The sequence below is a fragment of the Salmo salar genome, chromosome 01, assembly GCF_965601325.2.
Source record: "Salmo salar chromosome 01, fSalSal1, whole genome shotgun sequence".
NCBI classification, from domain to species: Eukaryota; Metazoa; Chordata; class Actinopteri; order Salmoniformes; family Salmonidae; genus Salmo; species Salmo salar.
This window is the reverse complement of record NC_138291.1, coordinates 134,334,638-134,353,382: the sequence shown is the minus strand read 5'-3', so window position 1 is coordinate 134,353,382 and position 18,745 is coordinate 134,334,638. Positions and strand designations below refer to the sequence as shown.

The 18,745-nt window shown below is 40.2% G+C and overlaps 1 protein-coding gene across 7 annotated transcripts in view; it reads right to left on the bottom strand.

Moving 5' to 3' along the window:
- The window catches only part of LOC106561224 (CBP80/20-dependent translation initiation factor), a 158,647-nt gene extending 140,352 nt beyond the window's left edge, over nt 1-18,295 (bottom strand). For all 7 annotated transcript variants that reach the window (XM_014124945.3, XM_014124977.3, XM_014124951.3 and 4 more), the window contains exon 1: nt 18,161-18,295. The gene's annotated coding sequence lies outside the window, so the exon portion shown is untranslated. The remainder of the gene's footprint in view (nt 1-18,160) is intronic.
- Between the last annotated feature and the right edge of the window lie 450 nt (nt 18,296-18,745).

Sequence of the window (18,745 nt, the reverse complement as noted above, 5' to 3'; positions counted from 1 at the left end):
AGTAGGCCTGTGATGAAGCCTGCCTGAGGCAGTTGTATGTAGGCTACTCTCAACCAATTAATGGGGGGGGGGTAAATGCAGACAAATTTTCTTCTTTACAAAGGACATTAGTCCACTACGCAGACTGATTAACGCTTCTTGTTCCTGTAAATGTACGTACTAATGCTCTGATCCTCATTTTATTGCTGCTATACCTTTAGGTTTTAATCTCACTGTGTAGATATGATCCACTAATCGGAGGCCTGATTAGCCTAGCTAATGAGGCTAATGCTAACTTCACTGATGGCTACACATTCACCAGTTGACCACATTAAAAGTAGCCTGGCTGAAGCGACTCACGTGGTCCACAGCGAGGGAGAGCTGTGACACACTGGTCTGAACAGGAGTCCGTTAGCGCAGTATTCGCAAGTGATGGGAAGGGGGTGTATAGTTAAATATAGGGATATTATTTTGGATGAAATATCTTATTGTATTGACAATATCGCAAAATAATTTTGCCGCTAGACAGCTGTACATGCAACAGTATTTTTCCTCCATAGTTTGTACTCCATCTTTGTAAATAGGGAGCCCATTTATTTTTCAGCACTTTTATTTCCATGACTGATCAAAACATGTTTTGTCATGGCTCTGTCTTGTCCATCTGCAGCAGAAAAATGGTGAGCAATGTTTTTTTGGAACATCGAATCTCAAAATCACAGTATCGAATTGCAATGCATATAGCAGAGGCATTCAACTCTTGCCCTACGTGGTCCAGAGCCTGCTGGTTTTCTGTTATACCTGAATTAATTACACTCACCTGGTGACACAGGTCTAAAAAGTGCCCGTTTAAGAAAAAATGAAGAAAAAAAAGCAGTGGAACTGGCTTCGAGGTCCCGAGTTGAGTTTGAGGGGGATATAGAATCTTAAGAACCGCAATACATATCATATCGGCACCGAAGTATCGTGATGATATCGTATCGTGAGATCCCCAGCAATTCCCAGCCCTAATTAGGATCAAAGTGTTGGTCAGTGTTTCCCGGTGACCCTAATTACACTTACAAATATAAAAATGCAACATGCAAAGATTTTAGAGTTACATAAGGAAATCAGTCAATATAAATAAATTCATTAGGCCCTAATCTATGGATTTCAAATGAATGGGAATACATAAATCTGTTGGTCACAGATACCTTAAAAAAAGTAAGGGCATGAGTCAGTGGTGTGACCACAATTTGCCTCATGCAGCGCGACACATCTTCGCATAAAGTCGATCAGGCTGTTGATTGCAGCCTGTGGAATGTTGTCCCACTCCTCTTCAATAGCTGTGCAAAGTTGCTGGATATTGGCCAGTCCACGTGATATGCTGATAAAATTTAGGGAGCCTTGTTTTCAGATTAGCTTTGTTAAAATCCCCAGCTACAATAAATGCAGCCTCAGGATATGTGGTTTTCAGTTTACATAGAGTCCAATGAAGTTCTTTCAGGGACGTCGAGGTGTCTGCTTGGGGGGGATATACACCGCTGTGATTATAATCGAAGAGAATTCTCTTGGTAGATAATGCGGTCGGCTCCCTCATGTGGTACCCTTCCTACAGGCTCATCCTGATATGACCCTCCAGCATGACAATGCCACCAGCTATACTGCTTGTTCTGTGCGTGATTTCCTGCAAGACAGGAATGTCAGTGTTCTGCCATGACCAGCAAGAGCCCAGATCTCAATCCCATTGAGCACCTCTGGGACCTGCTGGATCGGAGGGTGAGGGATAGGGCTAGGGACATTCCCCCCAGAAATGTCTGGGAACTTGCAGGTGCCTTGGTGGAAGAGTGGGGTAACATCTCACAGCAAGAACTGGCAAATCTGATGCAGTCCACAAGGAGGAGATGCACTGCAGTACTTAATGCAGCTGGTGGCCACAACAGATACTGACTGTTACTTTTGATTTTGACCACCCCTTTGTTCAGGGGCACATTATTCCATTTCTGTTAGTCACATGTCTGTGGAACTTGTTCAGTTTATGTCTCAGTTGTTGAATCTTGTTATGTTCATACAAGTATTTACACATGTTAAGTTTGCTGAAAATAAACGCAGTTGTCAGTGAGAGCACGTTTGTTTTTTTGCTGAGTTTATAAACAGATCTACCACTTCTTAGACTTGCTTTCAATAAGAATGACAGATCGATAAATCACATTTATGAATGCTTCCTAGAAGCACTCTATTCAGACATGCACACACACCCTGCTGCTGCAGGTAGGATGAAATTATAATTCTTGTTTTCAACTAGCGCCGGCTGTCGGCTATACATCCGATTACAGACTCATTTTCAGCCAGGCACTTTCCCACTTAAATTAACTAGGCTAATTTTCAATTCACTAGCCAGAAAAAAGTCTGCCAAGCCTCCTCCCGCTAGAATGAACGTTATGCATCTTCTAGTGATCTATTGATAGGACAGGCGCGTGTCAGTCACAAAGTGAGCGATGACAGGGAAAGACTGCTGGTTTGACAGCGCGCTGTAGGTCCCGCCTCTCGGTACCTGGGTGTGTGTGTGTGTGTGTTGTGTGTGCGGTTGTTGCAGTCAAATTTCTCTACACGCAGGAAGAGAGCATGAATTTGTATGTCCCATAATGTGAGTGAATTTGCTTCCCACATATGTGGAAACAATGAGTCGAAATCCAATACATACATACATACACACACACGTGTATGTATATATGTATACACACACACACACACACACACACACATTTTGTATTTCGCGCCATGCAATTCCACTGGCTGTTGAATAGAGTGGGACGCTAACGTCCCACTGGCCCAGAGAGGTTAACTGACTTGCCTAGTTAAATAAAGGTTAAAACATTTTTTTTTTAAAAGCTAGCTTAAGCTATATGTCAACAAAGGAGGATGAGATCACAAACTTTGACACAGGAAGGTCCTAGGTAGTAGGCTATCCCAGCCTAGCCACAGTGGTCAGGGAGCAAAGGAGGAATAAACAAAGGTCTTTGGTGGAATTAGTGTAACCATTACTTTTAAGCCAGGGAGCAGCTATTAGGCTAATTAAAACCACACAAAGCTGCTGAAAGATACACGATGTATATGAAAGTACACTACCAGTCAAAAGTTTGGACACACCGACTCATTCAAGGGTTTTTCCTAATGGTTACTATTTTCTACATTGTAGAAAAACTAATGAAATAAAACATATGGAATTATGTAGTAACAAAAAAAGAGTTCTATACTTATGTTTAAATATATTTTATATTTGAGATTCTTCAAAGTAGCCACCCTTTGCCTTGACAGATTTGCACACTCTTGGCATTCTCTAAACCAGCTTCATGAGGTAGTCAAATGGAATGCATTTAAATTAACAGGTGTGCTTTGTTAAAAGTTGATGTGTAATTTCTTTCCATCTTAATGCGTTTGAGCTAGTCAGTTGTGTTGTGACAAGGTAGGGGTGGTAAATAGAAGATAGCCCTATTTAGTAAAAGACCAAGCCCATATTATGGCAAGAACAGTTCAAATAATCAAAGAGAAGCGACAGTCCATCCTTACTTTAACCTGTTGGGGCTAGGGGGCAGTATTTTCACGGCTGGATAAAAAAACGTACCCGATTTAATCTGGTTACTAATCCTACCCAGTAACTAGAATATGCATATACTTATTATATACGGATAGAAAACACCCTAAAGTTTCTAAAACTGTTTGAATGGTGTCTGTGAGTATAACAGAACTCATTTGGCAGGCAAAACCCTGAGACAGATTCTGACAGGAAGTGGATATCTGATGTGTTGTATTACCTTTAAACCTATGCCATTGAAAAACACAGGGGCTGAGGAATATTTTGGCACTTCCTATTGCTTCCACTAGATGTCACCAGCCTTTACAAAGTGTTTTGAGTCTTTTACTGTGAGATCTGACCGAACAAGAGCCATGGAACGGTGATGGCCGATTAGACTCTGGCGCGCGAGTTCATGTTGAGTACCCTCGTTCCAATACGTTATAAAAGAGAATGCATTCGTCCACCTTGAATATTATTCATGTTCTGGTTAAAAAAGGCCCTAATGATTTATGCTATACAACGTTTGACATGTTTGAACGAACGTAAATATATTTTTTCCCCTCGTTCATGAAGTGAAGTCCGGCGGGCTTAGATCATGTGTTAACAAGACGGAGATTTTTGGACATAAATGATGAGCTTTTTTGAACAAAACTACATTCGTTATGGACCTGTGATACCTGGAAGTGACATCTGATGAAGAGAATCAAAGGTAATTGTTATTTACATAGTATTTTCGATTTTAGATCTCCCCAACATGGTGGCTAGTCTGTATCGCAACGCGTATTTTTCTGGGCGCAGTGCTCAGATTATTGCAAAGTGTGATTTCCCAGTAAGGTTATTTTTAAATCTGGCAAGTTGATTGCGTTCAAGAGATGTAAATCTATAATTCTTTAAATGACAATATAATATTTTACCAATGTTTTCTAATTTTAATTATTTAATTTGTGATGCTGACTTGACTGCCGGTTATTGGAGGGAAACGATTTCCTCAACATCAATGCCATAGTAAAACGCTGTTTTTGGATATAAATATGAACTTGATAGAACTAAAAATGCATGCATTGTCTAACATAATGTCCTAGGAGTGTCATCTGATGGAGATTGTAAAAGGTTAGTGCATCATTTTAGCTGGTTTTATGGTTTTGGTGACCCTGTCTTTGAATTGACAAAACATTACACACAGCTATTGTCAATGTACTCTCCTAACATAATCTAACTTTATGCTTTCGCCGTAAAACCTTTTTGAAATCGGACAACGTGGTTAGATTAAGGAGATGTTTATCTTTCAAAGGGTGTAAGATAGTTGTATGTTTGAAAAATGTGAATTTTGACATTTATTTGGTTTCAAATTTGCCGCTCTTGAAATGCACCTGCTGTTGATGGAGTGCACCACGGGGGGGACGCTAGCGTCCCACCTAGCCCATAGAGGTTAAGACACGAAGGTCAGTCAATGTGGAACATTTCAAGAACTTTGAAAGTTTCTTCAAGTGCAGTCACAAAAACTATCAAGCGTTATAATGAAATCGCCACAGGAAAGGAAGACCCAGAGTTAACTCTGCTGCAGAGGATAAGTTCAATAGAGTTAACTGCAGCTGATTGCAGCCCAAATAAATGCTTCAGAGTTCAAGTAACAGACACATCTCAACAGCAACAGTTCAGAGGAGACTGCGTGAATCAGGCCTTCATGGTTGAATTGCTGTAAAGAAACCACTACTAAAAGGCCACCAATAAGACTTGCTTGGGCTAAGAAACACAAGCAATGGACATTAGACATGTGGAAATCTGTCCTTTGGTCTGGTGAGTCCAAATTTTATATTTTTTGTTCCAACCATCGTGTCTTTGTGAGACACACAGTAGGTGAACGGATGAACTCCGCATGTGTGGCTCCCACCGTGAAACACGGAGGTGGCGGTGGGATGGTGTGGGGATGCTTTGCTGGTGACACTGTCAATGATTTATTTAGATTTCAAGGCACACTTAACCAGCATGGCTACCACGGCATTCTGCAGCGATGCGCCATCCAATCTGGTTTGCGCTTAGTGGGACTATCATTGGTTTTCCCAACAGGACAATGAACCAAAACACAGCTCCAGGCTTTGTAAGGGCTATTTGACCAAGGAGAGTGATGGAGTGCTTCATCACAAGACCTGGCCTCTACAATCACCCGACCTCAACCCAATTGTGATGGTTTGGGATGAGTTGGACCGCAGAGTGAAGTAAAAGCAGCCAACAAGTGCTCAGCATATGTGGGAACTCCTTCAAGACTGTTGGAAAAGCATTCCCCATGAAGCTGGTTGAGAGAACGCAAAGAGTGTTCAAAGTTGTCATTAAGGCAAAGGGTGGCTACTTTGAAGAATCTAAAATATATTTTGATTTGTTTATTAACACTTTTGGTTACTACATGATTCCATAGTTTGATGTGTTCACTATTAATGTAGAAAATAAATGTAGAAAATAGTAAAAATAAAGAAAAACCCTGGAATGAGTAGCTGTCCAAACTTTTGACTGGTACTGTATGTTGACACCCCAATTAGTGGATTCGGCTATTTCAGCCACACCTGTTGATGACAGGTTTATAATTCCGAGCACATAGCCATGCATCTCCATAGACAAACATTGGTAGGAGAATGTCCTTAAGAGCTCAGTGACTTTCAACGTGGCACCGTCATAGGATAACACCTTTCCAACAAGTCAGTCAAATTTATGCCCTGCTAGAGCTTCCCCGGTCAACTGTAAGTGCTATTATTGTGAAGTGGAAACGTCTAGGAGCAACAACGGCTCAGCCGTGAAGCGGTAGGCCACACAAGCTCTCAGAATGGGACCACGGAGTGTTTAAGCTCGTAAAGATTGTTGCAACCGAGGACAGGCACTCACTACCGAGTTCCAAACTGCGTCTCTAAGCAACGTCTGCACAAGAACTGTTCGTCGAGCGCTTCATGAAATGGGTGTCCATGGCTGAGCATCCGCACACAAGCACAAGTCCATGCGCAATGCCAAGCGTCGGCTTGAGTGGTGTAATGCTCGCCACCATTGGACTCTGGAGCATTGGAAACGCTTTCTTTGGAGGGATTAATCATGCTTCACCATCTGGCAGTCCGACGGACAAATCTGTGTTTGGCGGATGCCAGGAGAACGCTACCTAACCCACTGCATGGTGCCAACTATAAAGTTTGGTGGAGGGATAATGGTCTGGGGCAGTTTAACATGGTTCGGGCTACAGGAAAAGGAGCACCGAGCACGCCCCCATTCTCATAGACGGAGCTGTAGTGGAGCAGGTTGAGAGCTTCAAGTTCCTTGGTGTGCCACCCCAGTCATAGACTGTTCTCTCTACTACCGCATGGCAAGCGGTACCGGAGTGCCAAGTCTAGGACAAAAAGGCTTCTCAACAGCTTTTACTCCCAAGCCATAAGACTCCTGAACCCAGACTATTTGCATTGTGTGCCCCCCCACCCCTCTTTTACACTGCCGCTACTCTGTTGATCTTATACGCATAGTCACTATAACTATACATTCATGTACATGATACCTCAATTGGCCCGACCAACCAGTACTCCCGCACATTAGCTAACCGGGCTATTGTCATTGTGTCCCACCACCCACCAACCCATCTTTTTACGCTACTGCTACTCTCTGTTCATCATATATGCATAGTCACTTTAACCATACCTACATGTACATACTACCTCAATAAGCCTGACTAACCAGTGTCTGAATATAGCCTTGCTACTCTTATTTTCAAATGTATTTTTACTGTTGTTTTATTTCTTTACTTATCTACACACTGTGGTGGATGAATCAGAATTAGTTGGGTAACATAGATAATTAAGATGTTTTATTTGCATAATATGCTTATGTGAGATACTTCTATGTGAATGTATCTGTTAAACCATGTGAAGGGATGGCGTGATTAATGGGGAACCAATTATTTGTCTCCACAATGTCTGTGGGCAAGTCACTCCCCTCAATGAGCTTGTCCAGGAGTGGAGTCAAGAGGGGGTTTACTTGAGATGGGAGTATCTAGAGCTGTCAATTGATTTGTGCCATTGGATGAGCTAATGGTTCTGTTCTATACCGTACCAGGGAGAGACGGTTCCAGTTTGGGGTAGGAGGACCAGATACTGGTCTATACGATGAACACTGTTGATACAGCAGTTGCTGTCTGCTATGTTTTATAGATATCTTTCATACAAAACTTAACCTTTGTGAACTGTTCCTAAGATCTGTTGTTCGTCATGTACGTTGAGAGGGGTGGATCTTGGGTATAAAAGATCTTTGTACTTTTGTGTAATCACTTTTTCAATGGTTCATTAGAGATAGAGCATCATTGAAAGTAAAATGCTTTTGCAAAAGCATCTTAATTATTAAAGATGTAGTTTTAAGTATAACTCTGACTGGTGTGTGAAGTTTGTAACTCTCCTCATTTGGTAATGCAGAAATTAGCCACCACAACACACACACACAACCTTTTTTTTCGCACTATTGGCTAGAGCCTGTAAGTAAGCATTTCACTGTAAGGTGTTGTATTCGGTGCACGTGACAAATAAACTTTGATTTGATCTAATACCTTTGGGATGAATTGGAACACCAACTGCAAGCCAGGCCTAGTCGCCCAACATCAGTGCCCAACCTCACTAACGATCTTGAAGCTGAATGGAAGCAAGTCCCTGCAGCAATGTTCCAACATCTAGTGGAAAGCCTTCCCAGAAGAGTGGAGGCTGTTATAGCAACAAAGGGGGGACCACCTCCATATTAATGCCCATGATTTTGGAATGAGATTTTCGACGAGCAGGTGTTCACATACTTTTGGTCATGTAGTGTATATTCCAAGGCAAATACTGATCAAATAACAGAATCAACTACGTGTGGTAACTGAGCGCCTGTGGCCGTGTCCGAAAAATCATACTTGCATTCTAAATAGTAGGCATGTTGCAAATGCAAAAAAAGTATGTGAAATACCAAAAATGTTGTATGCTTTAAAATGCCAGGACTACTCATTTCAGCTTTTCATCTAATAGAATTCGCTGCACACTATTGAGAAAGAGAATCATCTTGAGACGTGTGTTTGACGACAGCTGATAATCAAACGGGATGCTCTGTACCAAAATGAATTAACGAAATTGCGCATGACACATTCTCAGTAGGATGAGCCTAGTATGCTGATATTTGTTGCTTACTGCGTTCGTTTTTACTAAAACAGTATGTTCTAAATAGTATGTGATACAATTAGTACACAGTAAGCACGTTAATTAAGTAGTAGGCAAGTCAGATTTCGGACACAGCCAGTGTCACAGAGTTACATATCGGTGCACACATGGTGGCGTGTTTCAAACCAAACGCCCCTCTCCTCTCAAAAAGGGCCCAACGTATATATATTCTTGAGCTGGGACGATAAAGCAAATACTAACGACACCGACCATACCGATCATTTTGCTGATATCGTTCATTACAGTAAGCAGCCTATACTAGAGAAATGTGAAGTTTAAAATGGAATAAGTTTGCGAATATGGATGATTGTTAATGAGACAATTGATGGCTACAACCATTAAACCAGTAGTAGTAGTAGTTTAAAGCAGGGGTTGGAACCTAAATAATTTTCCAATCGTTTCGTTCTGAACAGAAAAAAAAAAATTCAGTTCCACTGTTCCGACCAGCAAAATAAAGTTCTGAACCGGATCGAATGTCAAAAGTACCGGAATATTTTGTTATTTTCTGTTCCTTTTTTTGGTACGTTTAGCTCACCATTAAGTTACACCAATCATGCAGTGCAGATAGAGCAGCTTGCTATGGAGCAGGCAAGCTATAGATCAGTGAGTTGTTTACATGCGTAATGGAAACACAAGATGCAACTGAAATTTTGAGGGTGGGGAGAGAGAAAGAGAAAGACGGTGGAGGAGGCTTGGCTTGAAGAACTGGGCATCTTGTGATGACAAACATTATCTGAATTAGGCCCACAGAATTATACCTACAGAGGAGCGGCTTCTACGGAGGAACTTTGAATGTCAGAGTTGGCTTAACGTTGGACCAGAGATAGGTAGCTAGCTAACAAGCTTGTGTGTGCAGAGCAGCACTAGAATTAAAAACACGTGTTACCTTTTTGTAGTTAATCCAATCCAATGTGAAATATGATAACTATAGTATTTCTAACTATCATCGAAAAAGTTAATCCGTTGCTCTCTAATAAAAAATCTCTCTCCCTATCATCTGAATCACACTTGTCACGTCAGTAAGCTACAGTTTAGCTTTAGAGGGGGAGGGGCAGGTAGCCTACACACTGGAGAGATTTCTGATTGACAGGGGAGGGCTTTGCATTGGCGCTTTGTTGTATTTTTTTGTGGGACTGAAAGAACCTGCCTGGAATGTAAAATAGCGTTATTAACCGGTTCCCATGAATTTTATAACAGTTCTGCGCCGGTATAGTATAGATCACAGTATAGATCACTTTCGTTCCCGGTTCTGATTCTGTTCCATGAACAATTTTGCTCTTTTCTGTTTTTTGGATCTGTTCCCTGAACCGGTTCCAACTGTGGTGGACATTAATGTTATAAACGTATCGTTCTATGTATCGTTATCGCATCAATTTAATCGCAAAATGTATTTTTGTCTATATCACCCAGCTTTAATATATTCCCATACTGGACTAAATCCTTGGATTCTCAGGCAGCTTTAAACCGTAAAGCTGGGTGATAGATACAGAGCAGAAGAATGTACTCACTGCTTCTAATACACTAAAAGCCTATTATATCTAGCGCAGTTCCCTGCTTACTATAATAAAACTATGTGGGTGATTTATAACTCCTTAAAGACTAAGCAAATCATTCAGACATCCTCTCATCTATGGCTGCCCACACCACATCCAATAACACCAAAAATATTGCCTCAAAAAGTCTCTATACAACATTTAAGTGAGGGCTCATCCTTCATCTATGACATTAGCCTAGCTTTACTTTGTTTTGTGCATCAGTAACAGTAGCGCATTCGAGGACTCATGATGATTTCCATCCAGGTCATCATAATCTCATCACTGTAGAGACACACAGGGCCAGAGGCTATGACCCCCAGGACTGCATTAGTAGGCTACAGAAATCAATGCAGAGCGCTTAGGTTAGAGAACTGCCTGGCTGCTGTGCTGCAGCCTAAACTGACCCGACACAAAACACTGCAGCCTAGGTTGACACAACACTGCTGAAGACCTGATAAATGAAGCTTGGGCTGTGTCTCACTCAACATGTTTCCTTCCCTCTGCACCTCACAGAGCAGATGTTCCCATCACTTCCCTTCACAGATCTGAGATGACTGGATATGTGAGAGCAATATGGCAGAAACTAAGTGGAGCTCATAGTGTTGTCAAGTGTTATTCTTTAAGTAATTTCTACTTCGATACTAGATTTAGCACCATTACGATATTCGATACCAAAAAGATACTACGACAAAACAAAGAAGGCATATTACCCAAAGTCTCAGAATGGTGCTTGATCCAGACAGATAAAATCAGCTTCTGCTCTGTTCAATAGGTGGGCATTTTTTTGTTCAATATCATTACATTACGAAATGCGTATGTCCATTTTTTAGAGACTGCCGTGTATGCATTAATGAATCAATTTGACTTTGGTAAAAACAACATACCTAGAAAACAACATAATGGTCATTTATTTGAAAGGTAAATCTCTATTGATAAACTGGGTAAATCAATATGTAGCCTAGATCTATTCACAATACAGGTAAATGCACATTATTCAATAGGAATGTGTGCGTGCATTGAGTTACTGAGCTTGTTTTAGCTGATTTCATGGGGCTACAGATGACAAACAATCCCTTCCATTTAGGACTTAGTTTATTGTGGCAACTGTTAGAAGTTAAAGTATATGTTCTCCTATGGGCAAGGTGGGACGTTTGCATCCCACTCTAGTCAACAGCCAGTGGAATCGCGTGGCGCGGAATACAAATACTTCAAAAATGCTATAACTTCAATTTCTCAAACATATGACTATTTTACACCATTTTAAAGACAAGACTCTCGTTAATCTAACCACATTGTCCGATTTCAAAAAGGCTTTACAGCGAAAGCAAAACATTAGATTATGTCAGGAGAGTACCCTGCCAAAAATAATCACAAAGCCATTTTCAAAGCAAGCATATGTCACAAAAACCAAAACCACAGCTAAATGCAGCACTAACCTTTGATGATCATCATCAGATGACACTCCTAGGACATTATGTTATACAATACATACATGTTTTGTTCAATCAAGTTCATATTTATATCAAAAACCAGCTTTTTACATTAGCATGTGATGTTCAGAACTAGCATACCCACCGAAAACTTCCGGTGAATTTACTAAATTACTCATGATAAACGTTCACAAAAAACATAATTATTTTAAGAATTATAGATACAGAACTCCTTTATGCAATCGCGGTGTCAGATTTTAAAATAGCTTTTCGGCGAAAGCACATTTTGCAATATTCTGAGTACATAGCCAGGCCATCACAGGCTAGCTAATTTGACACCCACCAAGTTTGGTACTCACTAAACTCAGAATTACTATTAGAAAAATTGGATTACCTTTGCTGTTCTTCATCAGAATGCACTCCCAGGACTTCTACTTCAACAACAAATGTTGTTTTGGTTCCAAATAATCCATAGTTATATCCAAATACCTCCATTTTGCTTGTGCGTTCAGGTCACTATCCGAAGGGTAACGCGCGAGCGCATTTCGTGACAAAAAAAATCTAAATATTCCATTACCGTACTTAGAAGCATGTCAAACGCTGTTTAAAATCAATTTTTATGCAATTTTTCTCGTAAAATAGCGATAATATTCCAACCGAGAAACGTTGTATTCATTCAAAGGCTGAAAGAAAAAAAATGGAGAAGTCTCGTGAACGCGCATCTCAGTCTCACTGTCCCCAGGCTGACCACTTACAAACTCTGCTGTTGTACTTTGCCCAGAGACAGCAGACACCCCATTCCACTTTCTGGCGGCTTTAGAGAGCCAATAGAAGCCTTATAAAGTGTCACGTAACAGCACAGATGCTATATTTTCGATAGAGATGCAACAGAAGGACAACAAATTGTCAGACAGGGCACTTCCTGTATGGAATCTTCTCAGGTTTTGGCCTGCCATATGAGTTCTGTTATACTCACAGACACCATTCAAACAGTTTTAGAAACTTTAGAGTGATTTCTATCCAAATCTACTAATTATATGCATATTCTCGTTTCTGGGCAAGAGTAGTAACCAGTTTAAATCGGGTACGTTTTTTATCCAGCCATGAAAATACTGCCCCCAAGCCCCAACAGGTTAAATTGCACTGATCAACAACATTTGCATTGAAGAAACAATCTCTTTTATAAAAGAGTGCGCTGTATCTTTAAGAAAGTAATGTCATTCATGAGGCAGAATGTGGCTGTGGAGACAAAGAAGTGAATTTGTTTTTGCTGGTGAGGGAGACGATGTGAATTAATAACGTGTTTTGTGGCAGTCAGCTTTGAAAATAGGACTTTTTTTGCATTATGGTTTTCATATTATCACCAAAAAAGTACTGGGGTAGTGAAGTCAGCTGTAAGCTTGCAAGGAAAGTTAGCCCTACAATTAAAGCTGGAAAGTACTGGTATCGTCTTGCATTGTAAAAGTGTTCTAAACTATCGACATTTTTGTGCAAACAGTTTCAACATTTCTACATGCCGTGTTGCATTATTCAAGTGCGTTAACTTCTGTGCAGCATGAGTGGGGCGCTAACAATGCAGCACAGACAACTCTAGCAATTAATTAGTAAGTGTAAGCTATAAAGGGGCTGTGCTGATACAGACTTGATCCTCCAAATCACGCAAGACACATTTGACTGAAGTACTGAACACAACAACAGAAATTCTAGTAGAAACGTTTTTTTGGGGGGGGAAGTAAGTTTCAGTATAGCGTGCATCACTAAGTCACAATACAGGTGCATGCATATTCAATAGGAGTGTGTGCATGCATTGAGTTATTGAGCTGATTTCATGGGGCTTCAGATGAAAAACAATCTGTTTCTTTTCCATTTGGGACTTATTTTATTGTACTGATCAACATTTGTATAGAAGTAATTGCTTCTTTTTTTACCCCCTTTTTCTCATCAATTTCATGACATCCAGTTGCAATCCAATTACGATATTGTCTCATCGCTGCAACTACCCAACGGGCTCGGGAGAGGCGAAGGTCGAGTCATGCGTCCCCTGAAACATGACCCACCAAACCGCGCTTCTTAACACCTGCCTGCTTAACCCGGAAGCCAGCTGCACCAATGTGTCAGAGGAAACACCGTCAGTTGGACCGAAGTCAGCCTGCAGGCGCCCGGCCCACCACAAGTAATCGCTAAAGTGCGATGAGCCAAGTAAAGCCCCCCCGGCCAAACGATGCTGGGCCAATTGTGCGCCGCCCTATGGGACTCCCGGTCACAGCCGGTTGTGACACAGCCTGGGATCGAACCTGGGTCTGTACTGATGAATCAAGCACTGCGATGCTGTGCCTTAGACTGCTGCACTACTCGGGAGGCCGAAGTAATCTCTTTTATAAAAGTGCGCACGCTGTATCTAGGACCCATGATGTCGTTCACACACGCATTTCAAGGCTGTGCAAAGATTATCTTGACTGGGAGAGATGTGAGGCGGGGGAGACAAAGTGAATTAATAAAGTGTTTGGTGGCAATCAGCTATGAAATCAGCAATATTTTTGCATTATGGTTTGTATATTATAACAAACGAAGTACTAGGTTAGTGAATTTATGTTAGCTTTAGCTGTCAGCTAACAAGGAATGTTAGCCTACAAAGCTGGAAGCTACCGTTACCTTTTGCATTGTAAAGTGCTCTAGCCTCTACGGACATTGTAAATTACTGTTTGCAAAACAGTTTTAAAAATTCTACATGGCATGTCGCATTATTCAAGTGTATTAACTTCTGTGCAGCATTAGTGGGGAGTCCAGTGCAGGCTAGCAATGAGTAAGGGGAGCAGGCATGGTGTGCACTAGAGGTTGACCGACTATGATTTTTCAACGCTGATACCGATTATTGGAGGACCAAAAAAAGCTGATGCCGATTAAATCGGCCGATGTTTATGTATATTTGTGATAATGACAATTACAACAATACTGAGTGAACAAAAAACCTTTTATTTTAAATTAATATAATACATAAATAAAATCTATTTAGTCTTAAATAAATAATGAAACATGTTCAATTTGGTTTAAATAATGCAAAAACACAGTGTTGGAGAAGACAGCGCAATATGTGCCATGTAAAAGTGCTAACGTTTAAGTTCCTTGCTCAGAACATGAGAACAAATGAAAGCTGGTGGTTCAATATTCCCAGTTCTTCAATATTCCCAGTTAAGAAGTTTTAGGTTGTAGTTATTATCGGAATTATGACGTGTCAACTATCTCTCTATACCATTTGTATTTCATATACCTTTGACTGTTGGAACTTCTTATAGGCACTTTAGTATTGCCAGGCTAATCTCTGGAGTTGATAGGCTTGAAGTCATAAACAGCGCTGAGCATCATTCATGGCTAAGAGCTGCTCGCAAATGCAGTAAAGTGCTATTTGAATGAATGCTTACGAGCCTGCTGATGCCTACCACCACTCAGTCAGACCGCTCTATCAAATATCAAATCATAGACTTAATTATAATAAACACACAGAATTACGAGCCTTTGGTCCATTAATATGGTCAAATCCAGAAACTATCATTTTGAAAACAAAACGTTTATTCTTTCAGTGAAATACGGAACCATTACGTATTTTGTCTAACGGGTGGCATCCATAAGTCTAAATATTGCTGTTACATTGCACAACCTTCAATGTTGTCATAATTATGTACAATTCTGGCTAATTAATTACGGTCTTTGTTAGGAAGAAACACAGTTCACAACGAGCCAGGCAGCCCAAACTGTTACATATACCCTTTTAAGAAAGGCCATGTTTATGGTTAGGTACATTTGTGCAACGAAAGTGCTTTTTTCGCGAAAGCACTTTTGTTAAATCATCACCCGTTCGGCAAAGTTGAATTAGGCTGTGATTCGATGATAAATTAACAGGCACCGCATTGATTATATGCAACGCAGGACAAGCTAGTTAACCTAGTAATATCATCAACCATGTGTAGTTAACTAGTGATTATGTGAAGATTGATTGTTTTTTATAAGATAAGTTTAACGCTAGCTAGCAACTTACCTTGGCTCATTGCAGCCACAAGGTCCTTTTGACGCTGCACTCGCATAACAGGTGGTCAGCCTGCCACGCAGTTTCCTCGTGGATTGCAATGTAATCGGCCATAATTGACGTCCAAAAAGGCAGATTACCAATTGTTATGAAAACGTTAAAATCGGCCTTAATTAATCGGTCGACCTCTAGTGTGCACTATAACAAGGGGTGGGCTGTGCTGATAGACAGGCTTGATTCATGACACACATTTGACAGACGTACCAAAGGTAACACAAATTCTAGTACCTATCAGTTTTTAATGTTTTAGTATTGAAAAAGTACTGAAGTTTTGGTATACCGTACAACACTACTAGTATGTGACTAGGGTTGTTATGTTAGAGCTGGGCGATATAGACAAAAAAGACATGACAATAAATCGAACTATTTTGCTCGATAACGATAAATACAACGATAAACATTTATGGACAGTTAGGCTTACTTTCCATTAAAGGTAGATTTTTTTTGTGCCAAGTACAACTGAGATGGCATTGCCTATGATTAAAAAAGTTATTTAATCTAACATATGCAGGTAATTCAAGATCGATATTTTGATGTGCAACCTATAGAATCCAGAATGTTCAGATTTATTTTGGGCTCTTCAGAGATGGATTTGCCGACATCTTTGTGCATAGGCCTAGGCTATATTATTAGCCTATTCACCACCTGAGGAAGTGTGAACTCAAAACACTTAGCAGGTATGCCAACTAAATATGATATTGTTACTAGATAGATTCATCAATTAGTCTACATGGCTATCAGTAAATGTAATACCCTACAGAACTTTACAGTGCTAGGTCTAGGCTACTTGATGTAGGCCTATTAAGTGCAAATGGTGGGCACTTCAAAACCATACTACATAGCCTACTCTGGTTGTAAAGTGGTGCCATGAACCCAATATATATTAAATACTCACAGAAAGCTGTGAATTCTGTCCGTAACTAGAACAGTAGTTGCTTTCAAAACGTTATTTTTCCACAATTGCATTTTGAACAATTGTCATATGCTTTTGCTTATAACATATCTATCCCTCCTCTGTATGCACAGTGGGGAGAGGGAGTGAAGAGTGGCTTGCACACACAGCAGCCGACAGTAAAACAGGGATCGAAAGATAATTTTATAGCAGGAATCATAATGCATAGGTTATTACTGTTGACCAAATAATGGTTTTCGAACAAACAAAACAAAATCACCGAAAATTATTAGCTAAGCAAAATACTTCGGTAAGAGGAGGGCAATGTCAGTAGGTTAATTTTCAGTTTATTGTCCTAGTGTGCAAACCACTAAGGTCGATGTCCACACCTCAGTGGAAATCGAATTTGCATAAGACTGTTAAGGGAACATGTAAAAAAAATAATAATACATACATACATACATACATACATACATACATACATACATACATACATACATAGGACAGACACTTCAGAACAAACTTCCTTTAGATTTTTTGGGGGGCTACCTGTTGTTCCATGTAGTGAATCTGTTATTCAGCGCGTTTGTATGGGCTAATACCAGTAAGGCCAAATAAATATTGAGCAATCTTTTTTTCCTTTTTTTATATTTAGCTAAATAGCTAAAATTCTAAGCCTATTTTCAGTTTGTGACAAAACAAGCAGTGTAGATAATCAGTGTACAATCTAAACCACTGAAATATATTATCAATAACCAAAAATATAGTATTTTCATCTGTTCGAAGCTGGTGTACAACATCAAAAGCAACAACTAAACTTAAGAAGGAGAAGTGTCGAAAATGGCGCACACAACAGATCTTAGACTTGCTTTCAATGACACAGATCTAGAACTACATTTATACGTGAATTTGCTCGGGTTGAACCAAAAAGTTCATACTGCAGCGACCATAAGAATCGACTAGCTGTGTAGCTAGCTAGTTAGCAACTACTAACGTCTCAGCTGGGACAACACTTAGCGGATGGTTTGAGAGTAACACATGCTCGCTAGCTAATAATAACAAGAACAAAAAACGTATTTTAGATATGGAATCTTTTTCAGTGCGTTTTATTTTACCAGGCGCGTGCCTGAAAAACATGTTGACTATCATAAAAAAAGAATGACCACACATCTGTCCGGCCTCGGGCGCTGTCACGCTAGTTAACGGTACCTACGTTAGTTTAATTCATACTCAAACTCAAATCCCAACGTTGCCTACTGTCATATCTATAAAGTTACAAGCCAGTCACAGCTTTCTGTCGAGCCACAATCAGTTGAAATGTCTTTCATCATCATCATTTAGGCACACCAGGTCTCAGGCAGCGAAAACATGCACAACATTGGATCTGGTCACACACCGTAGCTAGCGTTAGATCAACACTCAACTGGCAAACATTATTCCAGCTAGATAGCGAAGCTAAACCATTTACAGAAAACAATATCCTCACCCAAATATTGGATTCGGACGGCTGGGAAATCCGGGATCACCTCCTGATATTAAACCCACTGTGTCATGGGTATATTTCTCGGGAGAGAAACGTATTCGGAAGGAAAAGATTACGTTCCCCGACACACAAGCAGGGGGAAACGCATGAATGTGACGTTTAGTCCGGTTTGCTCGCAGGACGTGTGTACGTGGAGGCTTGGATTCTGGGAGCTGGAGTTCTAGTGAGACATCGCAGTGTAGTTGAAATGTATATATCTTGTAATGATACATACTTATATAGACATTTTAGAAGGATCTATGATGTTATTGGGGGACATTTGATGTGTTTAATTATTTCTGAAGTCAATTTCAGTTTATTGATGTTTTTTATTGTCCCTGTGCTGTGTTTTATCTAGGCCTATTCTAATGCTATTACGGTACAAATGATCCACTGTTCGAATTTTTTATTTAAATTTTATTTCATACAATTTATATTTTTGTGTTTAAATAGATTCGAAGGTACGGACCTTCTCATGCAACAGCCTGCATTGTTATACAATAGACTGTACCATTTATTGTTATCTATAAATAAAATCAAACAACGATC